Source organism: Rhinoraja longicauda, chromosome 19 (assembly GCF_053455715.1).
Source record: "Rhinoraja longicauda isolate Sanriku21f chromosome 19, sRhiLon1.1, whole genome shotgun sequence".
NCBI lineage: Eukaryota > Metazoa > Chordata > Chondrichthyes > Rajiformes > Arhynchobatidae > Rhinoraja > Rhinoraja longicauda.
In genome coordinates, this window is record NC_135971.1 from 6,859,982 (window position 1) to 6,870,457 (window position 10,476).

The following is a 10,476-nucleotide window of genomic DNA, read 5'->3' on the forward strand; positions in this document are numbered from 1 at the left end:
AAACCTGCTGGTTGGAAACCGGAGCACCCGGAGAAACCCCACTCGGTCACAGGTACATAATCCGTACTGACAGCACCCGTAGTCAGGATTGAACCTGGGGCTTTGGCGCTGTGAGGCAGGAATACTACCCGCTGCGCCGCTGTGCCGTCCCTGGTTTAGGTTTGGCGATACAGCATGGAAACAGGCCCTTCGGCCCATCGTGTCCACGCTGACCATCGATCACCCGTTCACACACTCTCATCCTCTCCTAATAGCGGGACATTTAGAGGCGGCCGATTAATCCACACGTCTCTGGGGTGTGTGTGTGTTTGGGGGGGGGGGGGGGGGTGGAGCAGGGGGTGGGGGGGGAGCTGCGGACGGGGTTACGTGTGGAAGCGGGTGAGGGCTGAGGGAGGGAGGGAGGGGGTGGGAGCCGCCTTCTTCTGCTGCTTCTGCTCCTTCACCTTCTGCTCCACGCTCCTCCGCACCCGGTCCTGTGGGCAGAGCGGCCCGTTAGACGGCAACCCCAGACCCCCGGGGGAGGGGGACACGGTGACCGCCCTCCCCTCACCCCGTCCCCAACATACCCCACTCGCTCACCCCCTCTCCCCTCACCCCGTCCCCAACATACACCACTCGCTCTCCCCCCTCTCCCCTCACCCCGGCACCAACATACCCCCCTCACTCCACCCCACTCACCCCCTCCCCCCTCCAATTTCCCTCCTCACCCCCTCATCCTCCACTCCCCCTTCCGACTACCACTGCTTCCCCTCACTCATCCTCCCTCCCCCTCACCCTCTCTTCCACTCACCCACTCCCTACCCCTCCCGCTTTGCCCCACCCACTCCCTCTCCCCATCTCCCTCTTCATCCCCTCTCTCCCTCCCTCCATCCCCTCTCTCCCTCCCTCCATCCCTCCCCATCCCCTCCCCCTCTACCCCCTCCCTCACCCTCCCCTCCCTCTCCCATCCCCTCTCCCTATCCCCCCTACCTCACTCTCCCCCCTTCCCGTTCCCTCCCCCCCTCACTATCTCCCCCACCCTCTCCCCTCCCCCTCACATCCCCTCTCTCCCTCAGCCTCCCCTCCACACCCCCTCTCTCCCTCTCTCCCCTCCCTCACCCTCACTCACTCGCTCCCTCCCTTCCCCCACCTCCCTCTCCCTCTGCCCCCTCCCTCACCCTCACCCCCCTTCCCCATCCACCCTCACCTCTCCCCTCCCTATCCCCTCTCTCCCTCCCCCTCCCTCACCCATTCCCCCTCCCCAATCCCTCCCTCCTCCCCCTCACTCTCTCCTCCCCTCACACTCTCCCTTCCCCCTCCCTTTCTCCCCCACCCCTCAAACCACTCCCTCCCCCCCTCACCCTCCCCCCCTCACCTTCCCCCCCCTCACCCTCCCCCCCCCCTCAGCCTCCGGTTGCCGCTGCGGCCCTTCATCCGCCGCCTGGGCTCAAACTTGTCCGTCTCCGTGGGGTCGTAGCCCTGCGGGGGGGGGGTGCGGCAGGGGGTTCATGAGAGGTGGGGGAAGGGGGCCGGGGAGAGGGTTTCGTGGGGGGGGGTGGGACTAACACCGGGCGCTGCTCCCTGTCGCGTTGCCTCTGCCCAGGGCAGTGGGTAGGAGCGGGAGAGGGGGGGTGGGGGGGGGGGGGGGTAGAGGGAGAGGGTGGGCGGGGGGGGATAGAGGGAGAGGGTGGGGAGGGGGGTACAGTGAGCGGGTTCAGGGGGAGGGGACTCTAACACTCACCGGGCGCTGCACCCTGTCGCGATGCCTCTGTTCCAGGGAAAAGGGGTCGACCTGCCCCAGGCGCTCTGGTTCCAGTGAGATCAGCTCCGGCTGCAGCTGTAACACAGGCAGGGTCAGCGACACGCAGAGAGACCCCCACCCTCACATGGGGAACCCCCCCTTCCCCTCTCACCCGCACAGGGGGGGCAACTCCCCCCCCCCACACACACACATACAACCCCCCCGAACACACAGCCCCCCACACGCACACTCACAGAGGCCCCCCTCACACACAGAGACCCCCTCGCAAAGAAACCCCCCCCCCGCACACACACAGCCCCTCCCCACAAACACACACAGCCCCCTCCCCACAAACGCGCGCACACACACTCACAGAGGCCCCCCTTACACACAGAGATGCCTCACACAGAGACCCCCCCCACACACACACATATATACGCCTCTCCCCCCCCACACACACACAGCCCCCACACACACACACACAGACCCCGCATACACACACAGACCCCCCCACACACACATACTCACAGAGGCCCCCCTCACACAGAGACCCCACACACAGACCCCCCCCCCCACACACACACACAAAGACCCCCCCACACACACAGACCCCTCCCCCACACACACACTGAGACCCTCCCCACACACACATACTCACAGAGGCCCCCCTCACACACAGAGACCCCACACACAGACCCCCCCCCACACACACACACAGACCCCCCCACACACACACAGACTCCACACAGACAGAGATCCCCCCCACACACAGACCCCTCCCCCCACACACACATACTCACAGAGGTCCCCCTCACACAGAGACCCCACACGCAGACCCCCCCCACACACACACACACAAAGACCCCCCCACACACAGACTCCACACAGACACAGAGACCCCCCCACACACACAGACCCCTCCCCCACACACACACACAGACCCTCCCCACACACACATACTCACAGAGGCCCCCCTCACACACAGAGACCCCACACACAGACCCCCCCACACACACACACGCAGACCCACCCCACACACACATACTCACAGAGGCCCCCCTCACACACAGAGACCCCACACACAGACCCCCCCACACACACACAGAGACCCCCCCCCCACACACACAGCCCCCCCACACACACAGACCCTCCCCACACACACATACTCACAGAGGCCCCCCTCACACACAGAGACCCCACACACAGACCCCCCCCCACACACACACAGCCCCCACACACACACACACAGACCCCTCCCCCCACACACACAGCCCCCACACACACAACCCCCCCCCCCACAAACACACACAGACCCACCCCACACACACACACACATACGCCTCTCCCCCCCCCCACACACACACAGCCCCCCCACACACACACAGACACCCCCCCCAAACACACAGAACCCCCCCACACACACACACTCACAGAGGCCCCCCTCACACACAGTGACCCCTACACACAGACCCCCCCCCATACACACACAGACCCCTCCCCCCACACACACACAGCCCCCACACATACACACACAGACCCCCCCCCCCACACACACACACATACATACGCCTCTCCCCCCCCCACACACACACACACACAGCCCCCACCCACACACACACACACACACAGACCCCCCCCCACAAACACACATACTCACAGAGGCTGCCCTCACACACAGAGACCCCACACACAGACCCCCCCACACACACACACACACACACACACACAGACCCCTCCCCCACACACACACACAGACTCCACACACACAGAGACCCCCCCCCCACACACACAGACCACTCCCCCCACACACACACAGATCCCCCACACACACAGAGCCCCCTACACACAGATCCCCCACACACACACACAGACCCCTCCCCCCACACACACAGACTCCACACAGACACAGAGACCCCCCTACACACTGACCTCTCCCCCCCCACACACACACGCCCCCCACACAGACACAGAGACCCCCCACACACACACACACACACAGACCCTCCCACACACACAGACCCCTCCCCCCACACACACAGACACAGCCCCCCCCACACACAGACCCCTCCCCACACACACACAGAGACCCCCCCACACACACACAGACCCCCCTCCACACACACACACAGACCCCCCCCCACCCACGCGCACACACACACAAGCTTCCCACGACACAAAGAAAAACTCCCCCCCCCCGCAACTCACACACCGGTTGCAATGTGTACCCCTTTCTTCACACCAACCCCCACCTCACCCTCACACACACACTCCCCTCCCCAGGTTACCCCCTTGCACTCACACCCCCCACCCCACCTCCTGTCCCTGTCCCACCCACTCCCCCACACATTCATGGTCTTCCCCCCTACACTCCCCCTTCCGCGACCCCCAGCATTTCACCCCCTCCCACCCCTTACCCCTCTCTTGTTTCTTGTGCTCTTCACTTCCGAAGAGCCCACCAGGGAGCAGACTGGAAGGAACACTTTTTACATTTGCTGGGGACAATCTTTACATTTACACCGAGACAATTAACCAACAAACCTGCACGTCTTTGGAGCGCTGGCAGAAAATGGATCACCCGGAGAAAACCCAGGCAGGTCACGGGGAAAACATAGAAACATAGAAAATATGTGCAGGAGAAGGCCATTCGGCCCTTCGAGCCTGCACCGCCATTCAATGTGATCATGGCTGATCATCCAACTCAGTATCCCGTACATGCCTTCTCTCCATACCCCCTGATCCCTTTAGCCACAAGGGCCACATCTAACGCCCTCTTAAATATAGCCAATGAACTGGCCTCAACTACCTTCTGTGGCAGAGAATTCCACAGAATCAGCACTCTGTGTGAAAAAAAACTTTCTCATCTCGGTCCTAAAAGACTTCCCCCTTATCCTTAAACTGTGACCCCTTGTTCTGGACTTCCCCAACATCGGGAACACTCTTCCTGCATCTAGCCTGTCCAACCCCTTAAGAATTTTGTAAGTTTCTATAAGATCCCCCCTCAATCTTCTAAATTCCAGCGACTACAAGCCGAGTCTATCCAGCCTTTCTTCATATGAATGTCCTGCCATCCCAGGAATCAATCTGGTGAACCTTCTCTGTACTCCCTCTATGGCAAGAATGTCTTTCCTCAGATTAGGAGACCTAAACTGTACGCAATACTCCAGGTGTGGTCTCACCAATGCCCTGTACAACTGCAGCAGAACCTCCCTGCTCCTATACTCAAATCCCCTCGCTATGAATGCCAACATACCATTCGCTTTCTTCATTACCTCACATTTATCCACATTATACTGCATCTGCCATGCCTTTGCCCACTCACCTAACCTATCCAAGTCACATTGCAGCCTCCTAGCATCATCCTCACAGCTAACACTGCCCCCCAGCTTCGTGTCATCTGTAAACTTGGAGATGTTGCATTCAATTCCCTCGTCCAAATCATTAATATATATTGTAAATAGCTGGGGTCCCAGCACTGAGCCTTGCGGTACCCCACTAGTCACTGCCTGCCATTCTGAAAAGGACCCGTTTATTCCTACTCTTTGCTTCCTGTCTGCCAGCCAGTTCTCTATCCACATCAATACTGAACCCACAATACCGTGTGCTTTAAGTTTGCATACTAATCTCTTATGTGGGACCTTGTCGAAAGCCTTCTGGAAGTCCAGATATAACACATCCACTGGTTCTCCCTTATCCACTCTACTAGTTACATCCTCGAAAAATTCTATAAGATTTGTCAGACATGATTTACCTTTCATAAATCCATGCTGACTTTGTCCAATGATTTCACCATTTTCCAAATGTGCTGCTATCCCATCTTTAATAACTGACTCTAGCATTTTCTCCACTACCGATGTTAGACTAACTGGTCTGTAATTCCCCGTTTTCTCTCTCTCCCTCCCTTTTTGAAAAGTGGGGTTACATTAGCTACCCTCCACTCCTCAGGAACTACTCCAGAATCCACAGTTTTGAAAAATTATCACTAATGTATCCACTATTTCTGGGGCTACCTCCTTAAGCACTCTGGGATGCAGCCTATCTGGCCCTGGGGATTTATCGGCCTTTAATCCATTCAATTTACCTAACACCACTTCCCGTCAAACCTGGATTTCACTCAGTTCCTCCATCTGATTTGACCCCCCGGTCCCCGGCAGATTATTTATGTCTTCCTTAGTGAAGATAGAACCAAAGTAGTTTATTCAATTGGTCTGCCATGTCCTTGTTCCCCATGATCAATTCACCTGTTTCTGGCTGCAAGGGACCTACATTTGTTTTAACTAATCTTATTCTCTTCACATATCTATAAAAGCTCTTGCAGTCAGTTTTTATGTTCCCTGCCAGTTTTCTTTCATAATCTATTTTCCATTTCCTAATTAAGCCCTTTGTCCTCCTCTGCTGGACTCTGAATTTCTCCCAGTCCTCTGGTAGGCTGTTTTTTCTTGCTAATTTGTAGGCTTCATCTTTTGTTTTGATACTATCCCTAATCTCCCTTGTTAGTCACGGATGCACTACCTTCCCTGATTTATTCTTTTGCCAAACTGGGATGAACAATTGTTGTAGTTCATCCATGCGGTCTTTAAATGCCTTCCATTGCATATCCACCGTCAACCCTTTAAGAATCAATTGGCAGTCTATCTTGGCCAATTCATGTCTCATGCCCTCAAAGTTACCTTTCTTTAAGTTCAGAACCGTTGTTTCTGAATTAACTAAGTCACTCTCCATCCTAATGAAGAACTCAACCATATTATGATCACTCTTGCCCAAGGGGCCACGCACATCAAGACTGCTAACTAACCCTTCCTCATTACTCAATACCCAGTCTCGAATAGCCTGCTCTCTCAGTGGTTCCTCTACATGTTGGCTTAGAAAACTATCCCGTATACATTCCAAGAAATCCTCTTCCTCAGCACCTCTGCCAATTTGATTCACCCCAATCTATATGTAGATTGAAGTCACCCATTCTAACTGTTTTACCTTTGTTGCACGCATTTCTAATTTCCTGTTTGATGCCATTCCCAACTCTACTACTACTGTTAGGTGGCCTATACACAACTCCCACTAGCGTTTTCTGCCCCTTAGTGTTTTGCAGCTCTACCCATATCGATTCCACATCCTCCAAGCTAATGTCCTTCCTTTCTATTGCGTTAATCTCCTCTCTAACCAGCAACGCTACCCCCACCTCTTTTTCCTTTCTGTCTATCCCTCCTGAATATTGAATATCCCTGGATGTTCAGCTCCCAGCCTTGGTCACCCTGGAGCCATGTCTCTGTAATCCCAACTATATCATATTCATTAATAACTATCTGTACATTCAACTCATCCACCTTTTTCCAAAATGCTCCTTGTATTGAGACACAAAGCCTTCAGGCTTGTTTTTACAACACTCTTACCCCCTTATACAATTATGTTGAAAAAGTGGCCCGTTTTGATTTTTGCCCTGGATTTGTCTGCCTGCCACTTTTACTTTTCACCTTGCTAACTATTGCTTCTACCCTCATTTTACACCCCTCTGTCTCTCTGCTCATGCTCCCATCCCCCTGCCGCATTAGATTATATCCACCCAGACAGCACTAGCAAACACTTCCCCAAGGACATTGGTTCCATTCCAGCTCAGGTGCAGACCGTCCTGTTTGTACTTGGTCCCACCTCTCCCAGAACTGGTTCCAATGTCCTAGAAATTTGAATCCCTCCCCTTGCACCATTTTTCAAGCCACGTATTCATCTGAAATATCCTCCTGTTTCTACTCTGACTAGCACGTGGCACTGGTAGTAATCCAGAGATTATTACCTTTGAGGTCCTACTTTTAAGTTTATCTCCTAGCTCCCTAAATTCACCTTGTAGGACCTCATTCCAATGTGCACCACAACAGCTGACTGTTCACCCTCCCCCTCCAGAATGTTCCGCAGCCGCTCAGAGACATCCCTGACCCTTGCACCAGGGAGGCAACATACCATCCTGGAGTCTCGTTTGTGGCCGCAGAAACGCCTATCTATTCCCCTTACAATTGAATCCCCTATTACTATAGCCCTTCCACTCTTTTTCCTCCTCCCCTTTGCCACAGAGAGCCACCCATGGTGCCATGAACTTGGCTGCTGCTGCCTTCCCCTGATGAGCCATCTCCCCCAACAATATCCAAAAATGGCATATCTGTTTAGGAGGGAGATGACCGCAGGGGACTCCTGCACTACCTGCCTACTGCTTACGCTGGCTATTGGCCACTCCTTTCTGTCCGCTTACCTTTTACCTGCGGTGTGGCCAACTCACTGTACGTGCTATTCACGACCTTCTCAGCATCGTGGATGCTCCAGAATGAGTCCAACCGCAGCTCCAACCGTTCAATGCGGTCTGCCAGGAGCTGCAGCTGGACACACTTCCTGCACACGTAGTCATCAGGGACACCGACAATATCCCTGATCTCCCACATGTTGCAGGATGAGCATTCCACGGGGCCGATCTCACCTGACATGTCTTACCCCCAAATTAAATAAAATCCCTCTTAATCCTTTAAACTGTACCTTTACTAAAAAGCACTGAACCCTTAACTCACTGAACTCTTAACTCACCGACCCTTAACTCACCGGACCCTTAACTCACCGGACCCTTAACTCACCGGACCCTTAACTCACCGGACCCTTAACTCACCGGACCCTTAACTCACCGAACCCTTAACTCACCGGACCCTTAACTCACCGGACCCTTAACTAAAGTACGAAAAGAAAAAGCAGAAATACGAACCTGGGGTTACGCCCAATCAGCTGGTTCCTCTAGTCCGCTTCCACCAATCAGCGGCTTCCTCCAGACCACTTCTTTTGAAGTGAGATGGAACGTTTTTAAACCAACGCTGCTCCAACCGCTCCCAAGCCCCGCCCACACGCTGCACCAACCGCCCCCAAGCCCCGCCCACACGCTGCACCAACCGCTCCTGGGCCCCGCCCACACGCTGCACCAACCGCTCCTGGGCCCCGCCCACACGCTGCACCAACCGCTCCTGGGCCCCGCCCACACGCCGCACGAGAGAGAGGGAGAGAGAGGGGGAGAGAGGGGGGGAGAGGGGGAGAGAGGGGGAGAGAAGGACTTGATGGGCCAAATGGCCAGTTTTCTGCGCTGTATTCTTTAAGCTAAGCAAAACTAAACTACACTAAACTAGACTAAACTTAACTACACTAAACTACACTAAACTAAACTATGCTAAGCTAAGCTAAGCTAAACTAAACCAAACTAAACCTAACTAAACTACGCTAAGCTAAGCTAAGAGAAGGTCGTTGGGGCAGGTGCTCTAACAAAATTTGAAATATTCTTGGACAGGTACATGGTTAGGAAAGATTTAGAGCAGGGGTGTCAAACTCATTTTCACCCCGGGCCACATCAGCATTATGGTTGCCCTCAAAGGGCCGGTTGTAACTGGCCCCCCTTTTCCCCCACTCTCCCCCCCCCCCCCCCCCCCCACATTCAGTTCAGTCTGTGGAATTCTCTGCCACAGAAGGTAGTTGAGGCCAGTTCATTGGCTATATTTAAGAGGGAGTTAGATGTGGCCCTTTTTGGCTAAAGGGATCAGGGGGTATGGAGAGAAGACAGGTACAGGCTACTGAGCTGAATGATCAGCCATGATCATATTGAATGGCGGTGCAGGCTCGAAGGGCCGAATGGCCTACTCCTGCACCTATTTTCTATGTTTCTATGTTTCTATTCTCTCCTCCCCAGGCCCACTCTCACTCTCCTCCACCCCTCCTAATCCACCCCTCCTAACCCACCCCCGCCTCCCCCACTCTCTCCTCCCCTCACCCCCCTCCCACCCCTCCCCTCTCCTCCACCCACCCGCCCCACCTGCATTCTCACCGTCCCCCCCCCACTCTCCCCCTTCCCCCACTAACTTCCCCCACCACCACCACCCCCCTTCCCCCCACACTTCCTATCTCCTCGCCCTCACCCTCACCTTCCTTTCACTCTCACTGTCCCCTTCCCCCTCACCCACCTTTTCCTCCCTCCCCCCACTCTCCCCTCTTCCCTGACCCCCACTGTCCCCCCCTCCCCCTCCTCCACTCTCTCAACCCCCCACCACCCCCCTGCTGTCCCCTTCCCCTCACCCCTCCCCCTCCCCACCCCGCACTCTGCCCTCCTCCCCAGTCCCACTGTCCCTCCCACCCACACTCGCACTCTCACCCACCCCCCCCCTTTCCACCACTCTCTCCTACCCAGCCCCACTCTCTCTCCCACTCCTCTCCTCCCCCCACCCTCCCCACCACAACACTCGCCCCACCCCCATTCTCACTGCACCTCCCCACCCCCACTGTCCCCTGTCATACAATCATAAACTAACACCAAACAAAAGAAACATCCATCACAGTGAGTCTCCTCCAGTCCCTCCTCACTGTGATGGAAGGCCAGAATGTATTTTCTGTTCCCCTGCCGTCTTCTCCCGCGGTCAGGCTGTTGGGGTTGCCACGTCGGGGCGGTCGGGGCCCACTCTCCCTCCCACCCCCACTCTCTGCGCCTCCCACCCTCCCCCTCCCCCACTCTCCCCTCTTCTCTGACCCCCACTGTTCCCCTTCCCCCCCACCCCTCTCTGCTCCTCCCACCCTCCCCCTCCCCCCACTCTCCCCTCTTCTCTGACCCCCACTGTTCCCCTTCCCCCCACCCCCACTCTCTGCTCCTCCCTCCCTCCCCCTCCCCCCCCACTCTCCCCTCTTCTCTGACCCCCACTGTTCCCCTTCCCCCCACCCCCACTCTCTCTCCCCCCCACCCCTACTCTCTCTTCCCC

At 56.0% G+C, this 10,476-nt stretch overlaps 1 protein-coding gene across 1 annotated transcript in view; it reads right to left on the reverse strand.

Moving 5' to 3' along the window:
• The window catches only part of LOC144602510 (uncharacterized), a 376,398-nt gene that overhangs the window by 250,475 nt on the left and 115,447 nt on the right, over positions 1–10,476 (reverse strand). The gene's annotated exons all lie outside the window — the stretch shown is intronic.